Source organism: Meles meles, chromosome 4, assembly GCF_922984935.1.
Source record: "Meles meles chromosome 4, mMelMel3.1 paternal haplotype, whole genome shotgun sequence".
Classification (NCBI taxonomy): domain Eukaryota; kingdom Metazoa; phylum Chordata; class Mammalia; order Carnivora; family Mustelidae; genus Meles; species Meles meles.
In genome coordinates, this window is record NC_060069.1 from 107,205,421 (window position 1) to 107,229,172 (window position 23,752).

The 23,752-nt window shown below is 38.6% G+C and overlaps 1 protein-coding gene across 9 annotated transcripts in view; it reads right to left on the bottom strand.

Annotated features, from left to right (window-relative positions):
- Positions 1 to 21,371, bottom strand: part of HHLA2 (HERV-H LTR-associating 2) — a 90,820-nt gene extending 69,449 nt beyond the window's left edge. For 4 of the 9 annotated variants that reach the window (XR_006817970.1, XM_046001582.1, XM_046001583.1 and 1 more), the window contains exon 1: positions 21,207 to 21,366. The gene's annotated coding sequence lies outside the window, so the exon portion shown is untranslated. Of the gene's footprint in view, positions 1 to 21,206 lie in introns of all 9 variants that reach the window. The other 5 variants (XM_046001587.1, XM_046001586.1, XM_046001588.1 and 2 more) reach the window with 2 other exon arrangements.
- Positions 21,372 to 23,752: the final 2,381 nt, after the last annotated feature.

A 23,752-nucleotide genomic window follows, 5' to 3' on the forward strand; every position in this document is an offset into this window, starting at 1 on the left:
AGCCTACCTCTCTGCCTACTTGTGATCTTTCTCTCTCTGTCTCTCTCTCTCTGACAAATAAATAAAATCTTAAAAAAAAAATAAACTCTTCAAAATAAAATTTAGGATACCAAAATCTGGTCCCAGGCTACCTTTCAAAAATTTCTACCCTTCATCCCTAGTCATACACCCCACAATATGGTTATAATCATTGACTTGCCTCTTGACCATCCCCTATGCTCAACCCATGCTCTTTTCTCCATGAAGGATATTATGACAAAATCCGCCTGTCAAAGCCCTTCCCATTTTTCAAAATCACACATAAACTCTATGTCTTACATAAAGATTCCTGAGATCCTCCTCCAAATTACTTTCTTTTATACTCCCAGAGTAGTGTCATCACTTCTATTGTGGGATTTATCATGCTAGGTCTCTTATATTTTATCAGATTAAGCCCATGGCTGACTGAGACTCTTTTATTTTATACATATACTTATATGTATCTATGTATGCTCGACCTGGTAGGTGTGATATGCAACCTCTAAGATGGCCCCAGTGATCTGCCGCCTAGAATTCACACCCATATGTAATTCATCCCCCTTGAATCTAAGCTAGATCTAGCGATTCACTTCTAACAAGTAGATAACAGCAGAAGTAACGAGATATCACTTCTAGGATTAGGCAACAAAAAGATCAATTTCCATTTGGGGCCCTCACTTGCTCCCTTGTTCTCAGGGAGCCAAGTGCCCTATGGAGAGGTCCAGATGGCATAGAGCTGAGGGAGGCATCTTGCCCATAACCAGCAAGGAACTAAGTCTCTCAAGTCCAACAGCCAACAAGTAACTGAACCATTCTAATGACTATATCTCTGATCTTGGCGGTAGATCCTCTTTCTATCAAGCCTTCAGATGAGACCACAGCCTTGGCTGATACACTGACTACAGCCTCTTGAGAGGCGTTAAGTCAGGGGCACTAAGCTGTACACACATTCCTTACAGAGAGAAAACATGTACTAATTCCTTATTGTTTTAATGTACTGGATTTTTCCTACACAAGGGATAACTAATATAATAAGTGTATGACGTGTCTGAACTGTATTTTAGGATAGACAGATGTAATGAAAGGAATATCCATCCCATAAAAAGTACAAAAACTTTACTCGTGCCAAATCTATAAAGAAAAAGCTATGAACACATTGGCTTATAATTCAAAAGAGCTGAACTATCTTTTTGCTAGGAGTTTATAACCAGAGGGCATTCTAGAAAAAAATCACTTCTGAATGTCCACTATTAAAAGGAAGCTATCCACTCCAGGCACCAAAACTATTCGTAAAAAATATTGTAAAGGATATAGACACAAACAGTAAAAGCCTTACCCTACAAAAGCTCTACAAGCTCAGATATTAGGATCCTTGCTTGACAAGGTGCAAGGCTAGTGTTCAAACTAGTACCTCACACAGTATAAAGTCTATTTTTAAATTAAGCAAAAAACAATGCCACTCTCTTGAAAGAAGAGGTACAAAATGGGCTGTTTATTGGAGAGACTTATAAAATGGTAATTGTGGGGATGCCTGGGTGGCTTAGTCATTAAGAATCTACCTTTGGCTCACATCATGATCTCACAGTCCTGGGATTGAGCCCAGCATTGGGCTCCTTGATCAGTGGGAGGCCAGCTTCTCCCTCTTCCTTTTCCCCTGCTTGTATTCCCTCTCTCACTATCTCTCTCTCTCTGTCAAATAGATAATAAAATCTTTAAAAAAAGGTAATTGTGTCATTTGCAAAACTCAAAAACAACAAAATAGAACAAAACCACTGAGCACAGATAGACATGCTATAGACTTTGGAAAAGACTAACCTCTAAACATTTCCAAGGATCTAGCTATATTCCATGGTGAAACTTTCTAAAACAAAAAATGGCACAATAGATGTCTCTCAATTTTAATATGTAGTATCACAAATAACCTTCCTTCCCCTCAAAAAGGGGTAGAAAATCCAAAGAAAACTTTGTGAGTCAAAAGGTTTCTCCAAATACAGATTTTAAAAAGAGAATAACCAAAGTTAGAAATGTATTATCAAGGAAGAATTCAAAATTAGGGTAGTCAGAGGCTAGAATTAAATATCAGAAAAGACAAATGCCAATTCAAGGAAGGGCAAATGAAAAGATTTAAAAATGAGAGACAACTCTGTGAAGTCACATTTGGAAGAGGCATTGAACGAAGAATGGTCTCTGCTGCTTAGCAGGTGCTTTAACAGTTAACAGTGGAATTTTTTCCCTCTTCTGATTTTTTAAAAAAACGGTGAAGCTAAAAGTGATGGAACAAAAAATGTATAAGGGTAAACTGAAGGCTCAAGTGGAGTGAGGATCTCCAATTTCTGGGCTCACATTAAGCAAAAGGAGATGTAGACAGAACTTATTTTGCTATTGTAATTTTGGAGTCCTTTTCAAATTCTTCTAGGTTTTTCACATAGGCTATCTTTTTTTTTTAATTTTTATTTTAATCACCCAGTATTCATCAACAAGTGCACTCTTTAACCCCCATCACCTATTTAACCCATCTCCCCAACCACCTCCCCCCTCATATTCCATCAGTTTGTTCCCTGTAGTTAAGAGTCTGTTTCTTGGTTTGTGTGTGTGTCTCTCTCTTTTTCCCCTTTGTTCATTTGTTTTGCTTCTTAAATTCCATATGGAATTTGGTCCATATGGTCCATGAGACTATATGGTATTTGTCTTTCTCTAAGTTACTTCACTTAGTATTATACTCTCTAGCCTCATCCATGTTGTTGAAATGGGAAGATTTTTTTTTTATGGTTGAACAATATCCCAGAGTGTATATGGTATATATATTACCACTACTTCATTATCCATCCATCAATTGATGGAAACTTGGGCTGCTTCCATAGTTTGACTATTGTAAATAATGCTGCCATAAACATAAGGGTGCATGTATCTCTCTGAATTAATGTTTTTTATATTCTTTGAGTAAATACCCAGTAGTGCAATTGATGTATTGTGGGGTAGTTCTATTTTTGACTTTGTGAGGAACCTCCAAACTGTTTTCCATAGTGGCTGCACCAGTTTGCATTCTTACCAACCGTGCAAGAGGGTTCCTTTCTCTTCCCATCCCCACCAACACCTGTCGTTTCTTGTGTTGTTGATTTTAGCCATTCTGACTGGTGTGAGGTATTAACTCATTGTGGGTTTAATTTGCATTTCCCTGATGATGACTGATGACAAGCATCATTTTATTTGTCTGTTGGCCATATGGATGTCTTCTTTGGAGAAATGTCTCTTCATGTTGTTTGCCCATTTCTTAATCAGATTATTTGTTTTGAGGATGTTGAGTTTTATAAGTCCTTTATATATTTTGGATACTAACTCTTTATTGGATATGTCACTTGCAAATATCTTCTCCCATTCTGTAAGTTGTCTTTTAGTTTTATTGATTCTTTCTTTCACTGTGCAGAACCTTTTTATTTTACTTTTTATTTTTTCCCTTTTATTTATTTTTTTAATTTTTTTTCTCACCATAGCATATACCATCCCCAATGTCCATCACTCAAAACTTTTTATTTTGGCAAAGTCCCATATTTTCTTTTTTTTATTTTGTTTCCCTTGCATCAGAGGACCACCTAGAAAAAAGTTGCTATGGCCAATGTCAGATGTGCTCTCTTCAAGGATTTTTATGGTTTCAGGTCTCACATTTAGGTCTTTCATCCATGTTGAATTTATTCTTGTGTATGGTATAAGAAAGTGGTCCAGTATCATTTTTTTTGCCTGTTGCTTTCCAGTTTTCCCAACACCATTTGTTTAAGAGACAGTCTTTTTCCCTTTGAATGTTCTTTCCTGCTTTTTCAAAGATTAATTGACCATATAACTGTGGGTTTATTTCTGGATTTTTTTATTCTTCTCTATGAATCTGTGTGATTTTGGGGGGAGGCTTTTTTGTTTGTTTGTTTGTTTTTGTTGTTTTTTTTTGTGTGCCAGCACATTATTATAGCTTTGTAGTGTAACTTGAAGTCCAGAATTGTGATGCCTTCAGCTCCTTTTCTTTTTCAAGCTTTTTTTTTTTTTTTTGCCTATTTGGGGTCTTTTGCGGTTCCACACAAACTTTAGGATTATTTGTTCCAGTTCTGTGAAAAATGCTGTTGGTATTTTGATGGGGATTACATGAAGTGTGTAGATTGTTTTACTTGGTATAGATATTTTAACAGTATTTGTTATTAAAATCCATGAGCATGGACTTTGGTGTGATATGTTTCATTGATTGATTTGTGAATATTGAACAACTCTTGCATCCCAGGAATAAATCCCACATGATTATGATGCTGAATGATTTCTTTTAATGTATAGTTGAATTCAGTGTGCTAACATTTTGTTGAGGATTTTTGCATCTATGTTCATCAGGGATATTGCCCTGTAGCTCTCTTTCTTTAGTAGTGTCTTTATCTGGTTTTGGTATCAGGGTAATCCTGGCCTCATAGAATGAATTCAGAAGTTTTCCTTTTCTATATTTGGGATAGTTTGAGAAGAATAGATTAGATATTAATTCTTCTTTATTTTTTTAAAGATTGTATTCATTTATTTATTTGAGTGAGAGAAAGAGTGATTGGGGGAAGGAGTAGAGGGAGAGGGACAAACAGACTCCACACTGAGCCTGGAGCCTGACACAGGGCTCGATCTCACCACACTGAGATTATCACCTGAGCTGAAATCCAGAGTCAGACGCTTAACTGACTGAGCCGAGCCCACCAGGTGCCTCTAACTCTTCTTTAAATGTTCAGTAGAATTCACCTGTGAAGTTATCTGGTCTTGGACTTTTAGTTTTGGGGAGGTTTTGGATTAGTAATTCAGTTTTTTTGCTGGTAATTTGTCTGTTCAAATTTTCTATTTCTGGGGCGCATGTGTGGCTCCATTGATTAAGCAGCTTCCTTCGGCTCAGGTGATGATCCCAGAGTCCTGGAATTGAGCCCAGCATTGGGCTCCCTGCTCAATGGAGAGCCTGTTTCTCCCTCTTCCTGCCACTCTGCCTACTTGTGCTCTCTCTCTAACTTGTTGTCAAATAAATAAATAAATAGATAAATAAATCTTTTAAAAATTTTTTTCTATTTCTTTTTGTATCAGTTTTTGTATTTTGGTTTCTAGATATTTATCTATTTCCTCTAGGTTGTCTAATTTGTTGGCATATATTTTTTCATAATATTCTCTTATAATTGTTTGTATTTCTGTGGTATTGTTATTTCTCCTCTCTTGCTTGTGATTTTAATTATTTGGGTCCTTTGTCTTTTTTTTTTTTTTCTTGATAAGTCTAGCTAGAGGTTTATCAATTTTATTGATTTTTTTACAAAGAAATATTTGTTTTCATTGATCTGTTACATTATTTTTTGCTGTGTTTTTTTATTTTTTTAGTTTCTATGTCACTTATTTCTGCTCTTTATTTTTTATCCTTTTATATTTTTTATCTTTATTATTTCCCTCCTGTTGGTTTTTGGTTTTATTTGTTCTTTTTTTCCTTTAGGTGTAAGATTGGGTTGAGATTTTTCTTGCTTCTTGAGGTAGGCTTGTCTTGCTGTTAACTTTCCTTTTTGAACCAGTTTTGCTGTGTCTCAAAGGTTTTGAACCATTTTATTTTCATTTTCATTTATTTCCATGTGCTTTTTCATTTCTTCTTTTATTTCCTGGCTAATCCATTCATTGCTTAGCAACATATTATTTATCCTCCTTTTATTTGTTGTCTTTCCAGATTTTTTCTTGTGATTGACTTCTATTTTCATAACACTATAGTCAGAAAACATGCATGCTATGACTTTGATCTTCTTTAATTAATTGTTTTGTGGCCTAATATGTAATATTCCAGAGAATGTTCCATATGAACTTGAAAAGAGTATGTATTCTGCTGTTTTAGGATGGAATGTTCTGAATACATCTGTTATATCCATCCAGTCCAGCATGTCATTCAAAGACATTTTCTTGTTGACTTTCTGTTGGGATGATCTGTCCATTGATGTAGGAGGAGTGTTAAAATTCCCTACTCCTCTTGTATTATTATTGATTAGTTTCCTTATGTTTATTATTAGCTCCTATATGTATCTGGGTGCTCCCATGTTGGATGCATAAATATTTACAATTGTTATATCTTCTTATTGGAGTGTCCCCTTTATTACCAGTGTCCTTGTCTCTTGGTACTTTGTTTTAAAGTCTATTTTGTCCAATATAAATATTACTATTCCAGCTTTCTTTTGATATGCATTGCATAACAAATATTTCTCCATCCCCATTCCCTTACTTTTTTTTCTTTTTTGAGAGAGAGAGACAGCATGAGTGCATGAGGGAGGGACAGAGAGAATCTTAAGTAGGTTCACACCCATGACCCTGAGATCATGACCTGAACCAAAATCAAGAGTTAGACATTTAACCAACTGAGCCTCCCAGCACCCCTCCATCTCCTCACTTTATATCTGCAGGTGTTATAGGTATTAAATGAGTCTCTTATAAGCTGGATATAGATGAATCTTGTTTTGTTTTATTTTTAACCATTCTGTCACCCTATGTCTTTTGATTGGAGCATTTAGTCCATTTACATTCAAAGTAATTATGGATAGAAATGTATTTATTGCCATTTTATTACTTGTTTTTGGTTGTTTCTGAAGATATTTATCTGATTCTTGTCTTTCTCTTTCATGGTTTGCTTGTTTTCTTTAGTGATATATTTGGAATTCTTTCTCTTTATTCTTTGTATATTAGTAATTATGATTTGTGGTTATCATTAGGTTTGTACATAACATCTTTTGCATAAAGTGGTCTTATTATTACAACATATTATATATGTTCACGGTCATTTAAGTTTGAACCCATTCTTTACTCCTCTCCTCCCCACGTTTTAGGTATATGGTGTCATATTTTACATCCCTTTATTTTGTGAATTCTTTGATTACAGAAATATTCAGTTTTACTGCTTTTGTGTGTTCTACCTTCATACTGTCATTTTGGGTCTTCCCATTCAAAAAGTCCCCTTTAATATTTCTTGTAGGGTTGGTTTAGTGGTCATGAACTACTTTAGTTTTTATTTGTCTGGGAAACTGTTTATCTCTCCTTGTATTTTGAATGATAGTCTTGCTGGATAGAGTATTCTTGCCCACTCAGCACTTTGAATATATCATGCCTCTCCTTTCTGGCTTGGAAAGCTTCCACTGAAAAATCCACTGAGGGGCTTACGGGGGTTTCCTTTGTATGTAATTAGCTTCTTTTGTCTTGCTGCTTTTAATATTTTTTTCTTTATCACTATTATTTAGTCATTTTAACTACAATATGGCCTGGTGTGGATCTGCCTTAGTTGATTTCACTGGGGGCCCCCTTTGCCTCCTGGAACTGGATATCTGTTTCCTTCCTCCAGATTAGGGAAGTTTTCAGCTATTATTTCTTCAAATATATTCTCTGCTCCCTTTTCTGTCTTCTTCTTCTGAGACTCCTATAATCTGAATGTTACTATGTTTGATGGAGTCACTGAGTTCCCTAAGTCTATTTTCATTTTGCATCATTCTTTTTTCTCTCTTTCATCAGCTTGATTACTTTCCATTACTCTGTCTTCTAGGTCATTAATTCATTCCATCAATGTGTTTCTCCTTTCATTTATTAAGCCCTTTTTCTCTGCCATGTTATTCGTTGTCTCTGTATTAATGGCCTCACTGATGTCCTCCACTCTTTTCTCAAACCGTGGGAGTATCCTTATAATCATTGCTTTAAATTCTCCAATAGATATGTTACTTATATCTGTCTCTCTTAGATCTCCAGCTGTGTCCTTGTCCTGTTCTTTTATTTGGGACAAATTCCTCTGTCTTCTCATTTTTGTCTAATTCTCTGTACCTGTTTCCATGTGTTAGGAAAGTCAACTATGTCTCCTGCTTTTGAGGGTAATGGCCTTATGAAGAAGAGGTCCTGGAGTGCCCTGTCATGTAGTGTCCCCTATTTCCCAGGGCCTGGCACTTCTGGAAGTGACTACATACTTTCTGCTATTCTGTCCTGTTGTTTCATCCTTCAGGCCAGTTGTCTGCAGAGGCTCTCTTTGCCTATCGTGGGTAGTGTTTAGTCCCTGGCCTGTATCTGGCACATTTTAACTAAGTGTGCCCTGGTCTGCTTGTGAAATAAGATCTGTCACCACTGCCACTGGAACTGAGGCCTGGCAAATCTCCTGGGTTGGGAAACACAGTGTTGGCAGGGCCATGGGCTGGTCTTCTGGGGGAGGGGGCCCACCATGTCAGAACTAAGATAAGAATGACTGGTTAGTGTGGTTCCACCAGATATTGGGGGTGCTGGGCTTGGTGTAAGTACATTAGGTAGCAAGTGTCAGCTCTGTGCTGGTTCTACAGGTGGTCCTAAGCTTATGCTGAGGGGCAGGGGAGGGCAATGGCATCTAACAGTTCCTTTGTTCCTGGAAGGGTCTCTCCATGAGCACTGCCTCTCTGGGACATACTCCAAGATGAACAAACAACCTTCCCAACTGTGTACCCCAGAAGCACTTCAGATCACTGCTTCCACACTCTATGTCCATGGGCTATTTGTCCAGTCTTTTCTCCAAGAGTAGCTCCACTGTCCTCTGAGGTCTCAGTGCAAAGTATGCTGACCTTTAAAACTCTAGGTGTTAAGCTCCACTGGTTGCAAGAACTCATGAAATTCAGGCCTTCTTATTTTCCAAGCCAGTTGCTATGAGGATTCAGTTTTTCCATGCTACTCCTCTGTGTGATAGTCTCTCTCACCCTTCACCATGACTGCGGCTCCCACCCAACCACAGTGGCCATAATAGATTTTCTGTACTTCCTACCTTCTTGAATGTGGCCTCTTTTCTACCTTTAGTTGTGTAGTTTGTTCTGTCAGTCTTTAAGTCTATTTCTGGGCTATTTAGGATGATTTGATAGGTATCTAGTTGTATTCATGGGACAAGGCAAGCCTGGATTCCTACTTTGCTACCATCTTCTGATCCCAACATACTATCTTTAAATAATGAACATTGTTAATGATAAACTTAGCTGCTAATTTTCTTCAGTCACACAGACATCCCTGGATGAACTGGTTATGGAAGGGATTTATACCCAGTCACTTCACATCCATATGATCTTACTGGTTTTTTTTTTTTTTAATTTATTTATTTTTTTATAAACATATAATGTATTTTTATCCCCAGGGGCACAGGTCTGTGAATCGCCAGGTTTACACACTTCACAGCACTCACCATAGCACATACCCTCCCCAATGTCCATAACCCCACTCCCCCTCTCCCAACGCCCCCTCCCCCCAGCAACCCTCAGTTTGTTTTGTGAGATTAAGAGTCACTTATGGTTTGTCTCCCTCCCAATCCTATCTTGTTTCATTTATTCTTCTCCTGCCCCCCAAACCCCCCATGTTGCATCTCCATGTCCTCATATCAGGGAGATCATATGATAGTTGTCTTTCTCCGATTGACTTATTTCACTAAGCATGATACCCTCTAGTTCCATCCACATTGTCGCAAATGGCAAGATTTCATTTCTTTTGATGGCTGCATAGTATTCCATTGTATATATATACAACCTCTTCTTTATCCATTCATCTGTTGATGGACATCTAGGTTCTTTCCATAGTTTGGCTATTGTGGGCATTGCTGCTATAAACATTCGGGTGCACGTGCCCCTTCGGATCACTACGTTTGTATCTTTAGGGTAAATACCCAGTAGTGCAATTGCTGGGTCATAGGGTAGTTCTATTTTCAACATTTTGAGGAACCTTCATGCTGTTTTCCAGAGTGGCTGCACCAGCTTGCATTCCCACCAACAGTGCAGGAGGGTTCCCCTTTCTCTGTACCCTCGCCAGCATCTGTCATTTCCTGACTTGTTAATTTTAGCCATTCTGACTGGTGTGAGGTGATATCTCATTGTGATTTTGATTTGTATTTCCCTGGTGCCGAGTGATGTGGAGCACTTTTTCATGTGTCTGTTGGCTTCTGGATGTCTTCTTTGCAGATGTGTCTGTTCATGTTCTCTGCCCATTTCTTGATTGGATTATTTGTTCTTTGGGTGTTGAGTTTGCTAAGTTCCTTATAGATTTTGGACACTAGCCCTTTATCTGATACGTCGTTTGCAAATATCTTCTCCCATTCTGTCAGGTGTCTTTTGTTTTTGTTAACTGTTTCCTTTGCTGTGAAAAGCTTTTGATCTTGATGAAATCCCAATAGTTCATTTTTGCCCTTGCTTCCCTTGCATTTGGCGATGCTCCTAAGAAGATGTTGCTGTGGCTGAGGTCAAAGAGGTTGCTGCCTACGTTCTCCTCAAGGATTTTGATGGATTCCTTTGTCACATTGAGGTCCTTCATCCATTTTGAGTCTATTTTCGTGTGTGGTGTAAGGAAGTGACCCAATTTCATTTTTCTCCATGTGGCTGTCCAATTTTCCCAGCACCATTTATTGAAGAGGCTGTCTTTTTTCCATTGGACATTCTTTCCAGCTTTGTCGAAGATTAGTTGACCATAGTAGACCCATTAGTTGAGGGTCTATTTCTGGGCTCTCTATTCTGTTCCATTGATCTATGTGTCTGATTTTGTGCCAGTACCATGCTGTCTTGATGATGATAGCTTTGTAATAGAGCTTGAAGTCCAGAATTGTGGTGCCACCAACTTTGACTTTCTTTTTCAATATTCCTTTGGCTATTCTAGGTCTTTTCTGGTTCCATATAAATTTTAGGATTATTTGTTCCATTTCTTTGAAAAAAATGGGTGGGATTTTGATAGGGATTGCATTAAATGTGTAGACTGCTTTAGGTAGCATAGACATTTTCACAATATTTTGTGGGAGGCCGTGATAAGGCTTGAGATGAGGACCAAACCAGGCCCTGACTTGTGTCTCCTTTAAAGTCCGAATAGCCTAACAAAAGGTTTAGGATGGAAAAGTTGAGTAGCACTGAGAAAGGGTCTGTGCTATGTGTTGTGCACTCGCCTACGTGATTTCCCACATGTTTACTTGTTAGATGAGAGCAATTTGTTTGGGGTCATAAATTCATAACTGGTCCTTGCTGTTCCAGCACAGCTTATGAATCACTCTCAGGTTTGTTGTTACTTCTTGTATGTTTTGAGTTACTTTGGAGTCAGTGCGGCTGGTTAAGGAATTATCTGAAGACAGAGGCCACTGGCCTTGGAGAGTCTGCATTTAGACCGTGAGAAGTTGATAATGGGGAAGTCTGGAGGGTTTTTTGTGCGTGTAGTAAATTCTTTTGTAATCAGTTAAAAATAGTTATTGTTGGCTATATAATGCCTTGCTGCCTTGAATAAACTCGGCATTGGTGGAACTCATCCCCTATGCTCCTCCTGGCCCCATCTCCTTGTCTCTTTAATTTCTTTTCACCATTCTCTTACCCTCACGTTTCCTGGTCGATTTGTCACGTGGGCTGTGGCAATATTTATTCTTCCAATCCAGGAGCACGGAATATTTTTTCCATTTCTTTGTGTCTTCCTCAATTTCTTTCATGAGTACTTTATAGTTTTCTGCATATAGATTCTTAGCCTCTTTGGTTAGGTTTATTCCTAGGTATCTTATAGTTTTGGGTGCAATTGTAAATGGGATTGACTCCTTAATTTCTTTCTTCTGTCTTGTTGTTGGTATACAGAAATGCAACTGATTTCTGTGCATTGATTTTCTATCCTGACACTTTGCTGAATTCCCGTACAAGTTCTAGCAGTTTTGGAGTGGAGTCTTTTGGGTTTTCCACACACAGTATCATATCATCTGCAAAGAGTGATAGTTTGACTTCTTCTTTACCAATTTGGATGCGTTTAATTTCCTTTTGTTGTCTGATTGCTGAGGCTAGGACTTCTAGTACTATGTTGAATAGCACTGGCGATAATGGACATCCCTGCCGTGTTCCTGACCTTAGTGGAAAAGCTTTCAGTTTTTCTCCATTGAGAATGATATTTGCGGTGGGTTTTACATAGATGGCTTTGATAATATTGAGGTATGTGCCCTCTATCCCTACACTTTGAAGAGTTTTGATCAGGAAGGGATGATGTACTTTGTCAAATGCTTTTTCAGCATCTATTGAGAGTATCATATGGTTCTTGTTCTTTCTTTTATTAATGTGTTGTATCACATTGATTGATTTGTGGATGTTGAACCAAACTTACAGCCCTGGAATAAATCCCACTTGGTCGTGGTGAATAATCCTTTTAATGTACTGTTGAATCCTATGGGCTAGTATTTTGGTGAGAATTTTTGCATCTGTGTTCATCAAGGATATTGGTCTGTAGTTCTCTTTTTTGGTGGGATCCTTGTCTGGTTTTGGGATCAAGTTGATGCTGGCCTCATAAAATGAGTTTCTATTTTCTATTTCCATTTCTATTTTCTGGAACAGTTTCAGGAGAATAGGAATTAGTTCTTCTTTAAATGTTTGGTAGAATTCCCCTGGGAAGCCATCTGGCCCTGGGCTTTTGTTTGTTTGGAGATTTTTGATGACTGTTTCAATCTCCTTACTGGTTATGGGCCTGTTCAGGTTTTCAATTTCTTCCTGGTTCAGTTGTGGCAGTTTATATCTCTCTAGAAATGCATGCATTTCTTCCAGATTGTCAAATTTGTTGGCATAGAGTTGCTCATACTATGTTCTTATAATTGTATGTATTTCTTTGGTGTTAGTTGTGATCTCTCCTCTTTCATTCATGATTTGATTTATTTGGGTCCTTTCTCTTTCCTTTTTGGTAAGTCTGGCCAGGGGTTTATCAATCTTATTAATTCTTTCAAAGAACCAGCTCCTAGTTTCGTTGATTTGTTCTATTGTTTGTTTGTTTATTTTTTAATTTCTATTTCATTGATTTCTGCTCTGATCTTTATGATTTCTCTTCTCCTGCTGGGTTTAGGGTTTCTTTCTTGTTCTTTCTCCAGCTCCTTTAGGTGTAGGGTTAGGTTGTGTACTTGAGACCTTTCTTGTGTCTTGAGAAAGGCTTGTACTGCTATATATTTTCCTCTCAGGACTGCCTTTGCTGTGTCCCACAGATTTTGAACCGTTGTGTTTTCATTATCATTTGTTTCCATGAATTTTTTCAATTTTTCTTTAATTTCCTCGTTGACCCATTCATTCATTAGAAGGATGCTGTTTACTCTCCATCTATTTGGGTTCTTTCCAAATTTCCTCTTGTGATTGAGTCCTAGCTTCAGAGCATTGTGGTCTGAAAATATGCAGGGAATGATCCCAATCTTTTGATACTGGTTGAGACCTGATTTAGGACCCAGGATGTGACCTATTCTGGAGAATGTTCCATGTGCACTAGAGAAGAATGTGTATTCTGTTGCTTTGGGATGAAATGTTCTGAATATATCTGTGATGTCCATCTGGTCCAGTGTGTCATTTAAGGCCTTTATTTCCTTGTTGATCTTTTGCTTGGATGATCTGTCCATTTCAGTGAGGGGAGTGTTAAAGTCCCCTACTATTATTGTATTATTATTGATGTGTTTCTTTGATTTTGTTATTAATTGGTTGATATAGTTGGCTGCTCCCACGTTAGGGGCATAGATATTTAAAATTGTTAGATCTTCTTGTTGGACAGACCCTTTGAGTAGGATATAGTGTCCTTCCTCATCTCTTATTATAGTCTTTGGCTTAAAATCTAGTTGATCTGATATAAGGATTGCCACCCCAGCTTTCTTCTGAGATGCCCATTCGCATGGTAAATTGTTTTCCACCCCCTCACTTTAAATCTGGAGGTGTCTTCGGGTCTAAAATGAGTTTCTTGTAGGCAACATATAGATGGGTTTTGTTTTTTTTTATCCATTCTGATACCCTGTGTCTTTTGATTGGGGCATTTAGCCCATTAACATTCAGGGTAACTATTGAGAGATATGAATTTAGTGCCATTGTATTGCCTGTAAGGTGATTGTTACTGTATATTGTCTCTGTTCCTTTCTGATCTACTACTTTTAGGCTCTCTCTTTGCTTAGAGGACCCCTTTCAATATTTCCTGTAGAGCTGGTTTGGTGTTTGCAAATTCTTTCAGTTTTTGTTTGTCCTGGAAGCTTTTAATCTCTCCTCCTATTTTCAATGATAGCCTAGCTGGATAGAGTATTCTTGGCTGCATGTTTTTCTCGTTTAGTGCTCTGAATATATCATGCCAGCTCTTTCTGACCTGCCAGGTCTCTGTGGATAAGTCTGCTGCCAATCTAATATTTTTACCATTGTATGTTACAGACTTCTTTTCCCGGGCTGCTTTCAGGATTTTTTCTTTGTCACTAAGACTTGTAAATTTTACTATTAGGTGATGCGGTGTGGACCTATTCTTGTTGACTTTGAGGGGGGTTCTCTGCACCTCCTGGATTTTGATGCTTGTTCCCTTTGCCATATTAGGAAAATTCTCTCCAATAAACCTTCTGCTCCCCTCTCTCTTTCTTCTTTTTCTGGAATCCCAATTATTCTAATGTTGTTTCGTCTTATGGTGTCACTTATCTCTCGAATTCTCCCCTCGTGGGCCAGTAGCTGTTTGTCCCTCTTTTGCTCGGCTTCTTTATTCTCTGTCATTTGGTCTTCTATATCACTAATTCTTTCTTCTGCCTCATTTATCCTAGCAGTGAGAGCCTCCATTTTTGATTGCACCTCATTAATAGCTTTTTTGATTTCAACTTGGTTAGATTTTAGTTCTTTTTTTTTAATATTTTATTTATTTTATTTGACAGAGAGAGAGGTCACAAGTAGGCAGAGACCCAGGCAGAGAGAGGGAGAAACAGGCTCCCCACTGAGCAGAGAGCCCGATATGGGGCTCGATCCCAGGACCCTGAGATCATGACCTGAGCCGAAGGCAGAGGCTTAAACCACTGAGCCACCCAGGCGCCCCCTAGATTTTAGTTCTTTAATTTCTCCAGAAAGGGCTTTTATATCTCCAGAGAGGGTTTCTCTAATATCTTCCATGCCTTTTTCGAGCCTGGCTAGAACCTTGAGAATTGTCATTCTGAACTCTAGATCTGACATATTACCAATATCTGCATTGATTAGGTCCCTAGCCTTTGGTACTGCCTCTTGTTCTTTTTTTTGTGGTTAATTTTTCTGCCTTGTCATTTTGTCCAGATAAGAGTATATGAAGGAGCAAATAAAATACTAAAAGGGTGACAAAGACCCCCAGAAAAATGCGCTTTAACCAAATCAGAAGAGACCCCAAATCATGGAGGGGAGAAAGGGGATAAAAAGAGGTTCAGGAAAAAAAAAGAAAAAATTAAAAAAATAAAACAAATAAAGAAAATATATAAAAAAGAAATTAATATATATATTAGATAAACTAGCTAAAAAACGTTAAAAAAGAAAAGGGTAAAAGTTTAAAAAAAAAATTTAGCAGAAGAAGAAAAAAAATTGAAAAAAAAATTAAATTAACCGCAAGACTAAAGAATCATGGGGAGAAAGCCATGAGTTCCGCGCTTTGCTTTCTCCTCCTCTGGAATTCCGCTGCTGTCCTTGGTTTTGAACCTGCTTTCCTGGGTAGGTGAACTTCATCCAGGCTGGAATTTTTGTTGATCTTCTGGAGGAGGGGCCTGTTGTAGTGACTCTCAAGTGTCTTTGCCCGAGGCAGAATTGCACTGCCCTTACCGGGGGCCGGACTAAGTAATCCTCCAGGTTCGTTTTAGGGAGCTTTTGTTCCCTGAACACTTTCCATAGAGTTCCAGAGGACAGGAATGAAAATGGCGGCCTCCCAGTGTCCAGCCCGGAGGAGCCAAGAGCCCAGGGCCCCACTCCTCAGTGCACCCCCAGAGAACAACGCCCAATCACTCCCGTATACCCGGCCTCCAGCCGCGCTCCGAGCTCACCCAGCCTGTGATGGGTTCAAGTTAACCCCGAGCTGAGAGCTCACTCCTCAGCTCTGTCTCTGTAGCCAGCTTCCCCGTTCTAATACCTGCAACTCTGTGGCACTCCGACACCCATGATCCTTCTGTGACCCTGCGGGACCTGGGGCCACGCTGACCCCACGTGGGCTTCACCTTGGTTTAGCCTCTGGAGCAATGTCCCTCAGTGGAACAGACTTTTAAAAGTCCTGTTTTTGTGCTCCGTTGCTTGCCGGGAACCGGCCCTTCCCCCTCCATGGTCTAGCTTCCCGTCGTTTTGGATTCACTTCTCCGCCAGTCCTACCTTTCAGAAAGTGGTTGATTTTTTGTTTCTAGAATTGCTGTTCTTCTTCTCTTCGATCTCCCATTGGATTTGTAGGTGTTTGCAATGTTTAGATAAGCTATCTAGCTGATCTCCTGCTACCTGATGTAGTCTCAGCTTGCTACTTCTCTGCCATCTTGATTCCTTCCCTTACTGGTTGTTTATGGTGCATTCTGATTAGGTGGTGTCTCCACTGACTGGCTAGTGCCACTGCCTTAAAGGCTGATAAATATTTTGACTATACGCTTACTCATGGATAAATATTAAATCTATACATTGTAGATGGAAGCTATCCTGTAATTTAACTCTCCAGAAATTATGGCACCTGAGAGTTTAACATAACATCCAATAACATCTGGGTGGAAGGGATATAAGCATACGATAAATGATCTTATCCAATAACATCTGGGTGGAAGGGATATAAGCATATGATAAATGATCTTATCCAATAACATCTGGGTGGAAGGGATATAAGCATACGATAAATGATCTTATCCAATAACATCTGGGTGGAAGGGATATAAGCATACGATAAATGATCTTATTGAGAAAGACCACTGAGGAATAAGATTGTTGGATACAGACCTGGCTCTTACACTCACATCTGTGGCACTGAACAGAAATGAGAATAAACCCTTGGATGGTTTGGCGGATTAAACAAATTAATATGTATAAAAGTTTTAAAAACTATATCAGGGGATGCCTGGGTAACTCAGTTGGTTAAGGATCTGCCTTCAGCTTGGGTCATGATCTCAGTGTTCTGGGATCAAGCCCCATGTTGGGCTCTCTGCTTATAGGGGAGTCTGCGTCTCCCTCTCACTCTATGCTCTCTCTTTTTCTCACTCTCACACTCTATCAAGTAAATAAGTAAAATCTTAGAAAACAAAAACAAAACAATGTCTGGCATATAGTACACACACAATAAGTTTTAGTCAGTGTAAAATCCTTGGAACTCAGAAATGAGGCCCCCTTACCAATAATTACGAGATGGAATTTTAGAAGTTGCCAAAGGCTTTTTGTCTTACAGTCAAAAGGGATATAAATCTTGGGAATAAAAAATGTTTATTTTTTTATTATCTACAGGTCCCACAGGCAAATACTGTATTGCAGATGAAAAAGGTTAACAACCAGTACCATCTTAGCCCTTAGAACTCTATTCAATCACCCACCAGGAGATGATCTTTCTAGTACCTCACCAGGTCTGAAATAAGGTGCTTTGTATATTGTTTCTTAGCATTTTATGAATTTCATATTAACTATAGGTTTATACATGTTCTATATTTACTGAGATCCTCTTTCAAAAAGAGGTTTGTGATATATACTGCACTAGTCATGTTTGGAAGTGTTTATCATATCTCAACATCATCAGCATTAGATATTTTAAATATTTTGCTAATAAAAAGGGGCATCTTTTCTTCTTGTATTAATTCACATTAGAATGTTTTAAACGGATGAGATAGCTTTAATAAACATTTTAACTTGTTGCCTGTGTTAGAAATATAGAGTGAGGAGAACTTTGAGGTTTTATCAAAAGTTACAGTAAAAAGTTCTTACATAATTATAGGTAAATTATCATTAAAATTTTAGATTTTTAAAAATATGTAGCACAGTTTTAAAAAAGGCATAACAATTTTTTTTAAAGATTTTTATTTATTTATTTGTCAGAGAGACAGCGAGAGCTAGCACAGGCAGACAGAGTGGCAGGCAGAGACAGAGAGAAGCAGGCTCCCTACCGAGCATGGAGCCCGATGTGGGACTCAATCCCAGGACGCTGGGATCATGACCTGAGCCGAAGGCAGCCGCTTAACCAACTGAGCCACCCAGGCGTCCCAGGGCATAACAAATTTTTTAAGGATCAGATGATTGGATGAAATAGTTCAAAGAATATATAAATTAAAGAAGTTTATTTATGGAAAAATGTTTTTAAAAATATTTCAAATGCAAACATTGGTGGTGATGGTGTGGACTAGGATAGCATGGGGGGGGGAGGGCCCAATTTAATCATAATAGGTTTAAAAGAAAAACATGTGCCTAAGGTAGTCCTAAAACAACAAGTAAAATTTTAAATATAACTGGGAATAGAATGTTCAATAAAGTACTGAACTGTGTATAAGACAGCGGTATTTTCCAAGAGAAGAAATGTTGTTAAGCCGTAATTTTTGAAATGATATTAAGCCTTAACATCCTATAGAGAGAAATCTTGCTAAAATCAGGCTCAGTAACATTGATTTGCTGTAATTGTCAGGACATTTTAGTGATTACAGCTAAGGCAAATAAAGAATGGGCCAGAAAGGTAAGGAAAGAGCGCTTTTTTCTTTAGAAGGTGTTCTCTGCAATGTTCCTTAGAAGTGTAAGTTAAATTAGATTAAAAGGACCCCATTTGGGGCGCCTGGGTGGCTCAGTTGGTTGAGGCCTCTGCCTTCGGCTCAGGTCATGATCCCAAGGTCCTGGGATGGAGCCCTGCATCGGGCTCTCTGCTCCACAGGGAGCCTGCTTCCTTCTCTCTGCCAGCCTCTCTGCCTACTTGTGATCTCTGTCTGCCAAATAAATAAATAAAATCTTTAAAAAAAAAAAATCCTGTTGCTGCCTCTTGTACCCTGATTTGTTCTAGAACTTCTGTTTTTTTTTTTTTTTTTTAAAAAAAAAGGACCCCATTTGTCTTAGATGATGTGAAGGACAGAACCTGGCTGGCCATGGAGAAGACATGCCAAGTGAAACAGAAAGTATTAAAGCAATAAAGCTATAAATGCACATTTGCTTACCTATCTCCAGCTTAATCTTGATATCCTGTGGGTTGGGGAATTGGAGTTTGAACTCAAAATGACTGCTAAGGAGTGGTTACAATTTAAGACTGTGAGACTTCAAGAGTGAAGACAGAGGAACCCCCATTACCCAGAATATAAGGGTAAGCCTCTACAGAATCATTTAACAGGTTTTACAGAGAAAAGTTCTGAAATTGAGGAGATGAGAAGCTTCCACCACTAGCCACATCTTATTCTTTAATAGAGAGAGATGGAATCGAGTGCATTATCACAGAGACTTGCCAGAAATGAACACCCAGAGAAAAGAAAGCCTCCAAGGGTGAGGTCTATCTCAAAAGAAAGAAATACACATATTTTTAAAGATCTTGGAGTAAAAGAGGTCCTAAAAAATGTATTGGAACTTTAGTTTGGACCAAATTAGAGGAACTTTTAATACCTAAACATCACAGCTGAATACCAGTGAAAGGTGGACATATTTTAAAAAGACAGTTTTGTGTTGGAAAGAAGAATCCAAAGTTAAAGAAAACCAGAAGAGCAGGATTTTTAGAGTGATACATGTTTTTAGCTACAATTGCATGGAACAAACTTAGGTCTCAGTTTTCTTTTGTAAGGGAATCAGGTGAGAGCCCTAGAGAGCATGCACCCAAGGGCTAGCATCACCTGGGAGAAGTTGAGAAATGAGTTTTGCTGGAGTAGGCAGTTTGGGTTTCCCAGAACTAAAAATAAGTCAGAAACTAACAGGGTTCTTTGTGGCTCCTAGGTGGCTGTTTGGAGGCCTCCTAGAGAAGAGATACTCATTCCCACTAGGTGGGGTAAAACTTCTGTATGTTTGAGGTTGGATGTAAGTTACAGAGATTCTTTCAAAGTCTCAAAGAAGAGGGTACTATCATGTAATAGTTTAGAACAAAGTTCCCACTCCTAGACTAGTCTTCGGGAATTTCCAGTTGGTTGGCAGTCACAGAAAGAAAAACACCTTTAATGTTTTAGTATACAATGTACACCTGGTTGCTGACAACAGGAGTCAGGAGTTTCAGGATCCCTGGTTATTGATCAAAATATTCATACAATTGTGGTCTGCTCAAAGCATCTGCAGGGGAAACCAAACCCAGGAGTCTGTCCCTTCTCCAGTTCAGGCCAACCTATAGAACATGCTGTTGAGCTGCACACTGAAACCAGGTGCAGTCTTCAACTATGGGCTTTAATTTACTTTCAGACCCATTCAACCCTTAGAACACAAGGATTACAAGGTATCATAATATCATATTATGATAAGACTAGGAAATTATTTGTCTTTCATATGTGAATTCTGAAGTCATAATAATAAATATTTATTGAACATTTTCTATGTACCAGGCACCTTACCAAGCACTTTACTACATTGCATTTAATCTTCTCAACAAACCTTGGAGGTTCTATCATATTAGGAAACAAAGGCTTAGGAAAAAAATACACAGCTAATGGTGAAGTTAGTATTCACATCAAGGATTATTTAACTGTGGAGACTATACTTTTAAGGACTATAGCTTATTACATCCTTTAATTAAAGTATGCTTATAAATGTGTAAAATGACACCAGTTTACTGTTCTTGACAAATGATTTCCTCCAAGTTTCTGGGAAATATGGAAACTCAAGTTTTCTTCATCAGGTACAGGTAATACAGAAAATCCAAGGTATCTTTCAGTATTCTCTTTTTTTTTGTCCAAAGTCCCAAATAATAGGAACCTATTGATAATTAAATCCTAACTTGTATCCTTTCTTAGGCATTAAAAATGAGATAACTTAATGACCCTCCCTTAAGACACTGTAAATATCTAACAGACTTCAGTTTCTTATATTAGAATTCAAAGATCTCTTGATTCTGCTAGAAAACCATTACCACAGTCCTTTTTTCCCCACAGAGTGCTGGTGGGGGGCGGGGGAGGGTGGGAGTGTATCCTTGGGGCAGCCAATAAGCCTCCTTAGAGTAACTAGATAAACAGAGTGTGAATAAGAATATACTCTCAGACATAAATTTCCCCAAATACTTTTCAAAACAGACATTTCTCATCTTTTCTTCACTATCTTATCAGAGCATGAGGACCTTCATCTTTTGCATTTTATCATTTTTGGTAAATTCTTTTACTTGAAATATCTCAGCTTGATTCTTCAAAACAACCTTTTATTAAACATTTATTTTGCACATATGTACTATAGAGATTTGCATGAAATCAATTTAAATAACCAGTCACAACTTTTTCCTAACAGAAAAATAAAGCGTTAGATAAAACCATGTATTTTTGATTCATTCATTTCTGATTTTAAGATCTAAGTACAAACAACTTAGAAGGAAATTCTTACCTTACTTAGAGATCTGTGACTTTCAGCTGAATGTTAAGTAGTCCATAAGAATAAAGGTTGAATTCAGGTACATACAAGAGGAAGGGATTAGGAATGCAGTATGAGGCAAAGAGTAAAGTCTATGATATGTTTGGTTAATTATCTATAAGTCAAGGAAAACGATGTTATGCAAGACTCCCTCTTTCAAATTAAACCCCACCCAGATCAGGATCAGTGTATTTTAAAAGTCCAGAAATCAGAATGTCCCATTACAAATAAAATGGAGGGGCAAAACGCTAAGTACACTTCTCTGATTTCCACGCTATGCAGGTCAGCAGTCACATCAGCAAGAATCATAATTCACACACCCTCATGGAGCAAGACTGCTCTATGACCTCTACATCCAGAGCAAATCTTATCTAGCTTGCTTCAGAGTAATAAGGAAAAGTGTGCTTCGGGGCACCTGGGTGACTCAGTCAGTTAAGCACCTGCCTTTGACTCAGGTCATGATCCCAAGATCCTGGGACGGTGTCCCACACGGCATCAGGCTCCCTGCTCAGCAGAGGATTCTGCTTCTCCCTCTTCCTCTGCTCCTGTGTATTCTCTCTGTCCCTCTCTGTCTCAAATAAATAAATAAAATCGTCAAAAAAGGGGGGGGGTGGGAGAAAGAAAAGGAAAGTGTGCTTCTGGTTGCAGTGGGTGTTGACAGTTCTACGAAAAAGAACGCTAACCCTACAGAAAGTCATAGTTTATCACATCTACAGTTTACATTGCTAGAACACCCAAGTTTAACAAAGTCGGCTTCAGAGTAAAGCCTTCTTTGCCAAGACTTCCCTGAACACTGTGGGGCCAGCTTAACAGTGTTTCTCCTTTATGTTACCATATCATATTGTTATTAAAATTACTGGATATTTCCTTCTCTCTCTTCTGTCACACACCACACACACACACACACACACACACACACACACACACACACACTTGCTGTAGATACCAGGACCTCCGTGCTTTACTCATCCCTGTATCCCCAACAACTAGCACTGTACCTATTACATACTAGCACAGTGACCACTAGGTGGTCAATATTTGCTTGTTGAATGACTGGACACAAAAGTTATAAAGTAAATAAAAAGATACTTTAAGAAGATGAGGGACTCTTCAACAGGACTTCAACAGAGCTCTTCTGTCTGGATCAAAGGATACTGTCCAAAACTTAGCAGGGTACTCAAAGTCCTTGATCATATGGCTCTGCCTGGCCTTCTAGCTTTTATACATTATTCCTGCATCAATTTTGTCCTTCTGCCACATGGAGTTGCTTGGAACAAAAGACAGGATCTATATGGAGAGGTCCTGCCGCCTTCTTTCCCATCTGTTTCTTGCTCTTCTACTCGGGAGCTGTCCTTAGTGAGACATTTGCTACCCACTACAAGTTGAGTTGGAGGTCACTGCCCCCCTCCCTGGATCCCCAAAGTTACCTAGGCCAATTTTTATTATTATTTAGTAAAATCAACTGTGACATAAATCAAACTAGAACTTCCTTTAAAGATGTGGGCAATCCCAGCTTTCACTTCTCCGTCCCCAGAGCCATGTAGTTCCTGGTATATTACAGCCATGCTAATGTTAGGTTAAGGAATAGCTAAGATCCCAAAGCATATGTATGGAGAGATGGGCTTTCACAGAATCTCAAAACAGAAGAACTAGATACTCTTTGAACATTTTTGAAGTTTTAGGATGAAATGCCATATACACAAAAAGATATTTATTATGCAGAGATTGTTCAAGCTGAAGCAAAAATAGAATTAAGGTTTTTAAGAATAACAATGGTTGGGGCACCTGGGTGGCTCAGTGGGTTAAGCCTCTGCCTTCAGCTCAGGTTATGATCTCAGGGTCCTGGGATGGAGCCCCACATCGGGCTCCCTGCTTAGCGGGGAGCCTGCTTCCTCCTGTCTCTCAGCCTGCCTCTCTACCTACTTGTGATCTCTCTCTCTCTCTCTCTCTGTGTCAAATAAATCAATAAAATCTTAAAAAAAAAAAAGAATAACAATGGTTGAGGGTTGCTCTGAGGTGGTATTACAGGGAAGGTTACTACAACATTTATATCACCATTGAAGACTAAATTGACAGTTTTAGGTCATGTGCCTCTCCCTTGTGATGTCTTTTTCACTATCTCTTCAGGGACAGGTAACTGAAAGGAAAAGCAGGATGAGCCATTAGGATCCTAGACAGGGAAGCCCACATGGCCACTGCTTGAAGAAGTTCAGCTATTAGGCTTTGAGACCTGCTTCCACTCCAAGTACCTCTCTGGGCTCTCCCCTGCAAAGTTCTTCCATAATGTCTTCAAGTTTCTGGAAGGAGAGCTGGCTTATGAAACACTGGTAGCCTTGATTATATCTATCATGCATATGCACCTCCACTAAGGCTCAGAGAAAATTTAGAGTAATGTTGGCATTTAACACTCATTAAATTTGCAAAAGTTCCGAAGAAATGAAAGTATAACTGTCATGTAATTTGAAGATGGGAGAGTAGCTGCTGGCTGAATCCTCAGAGATCAAATGGGGCTAAAATTA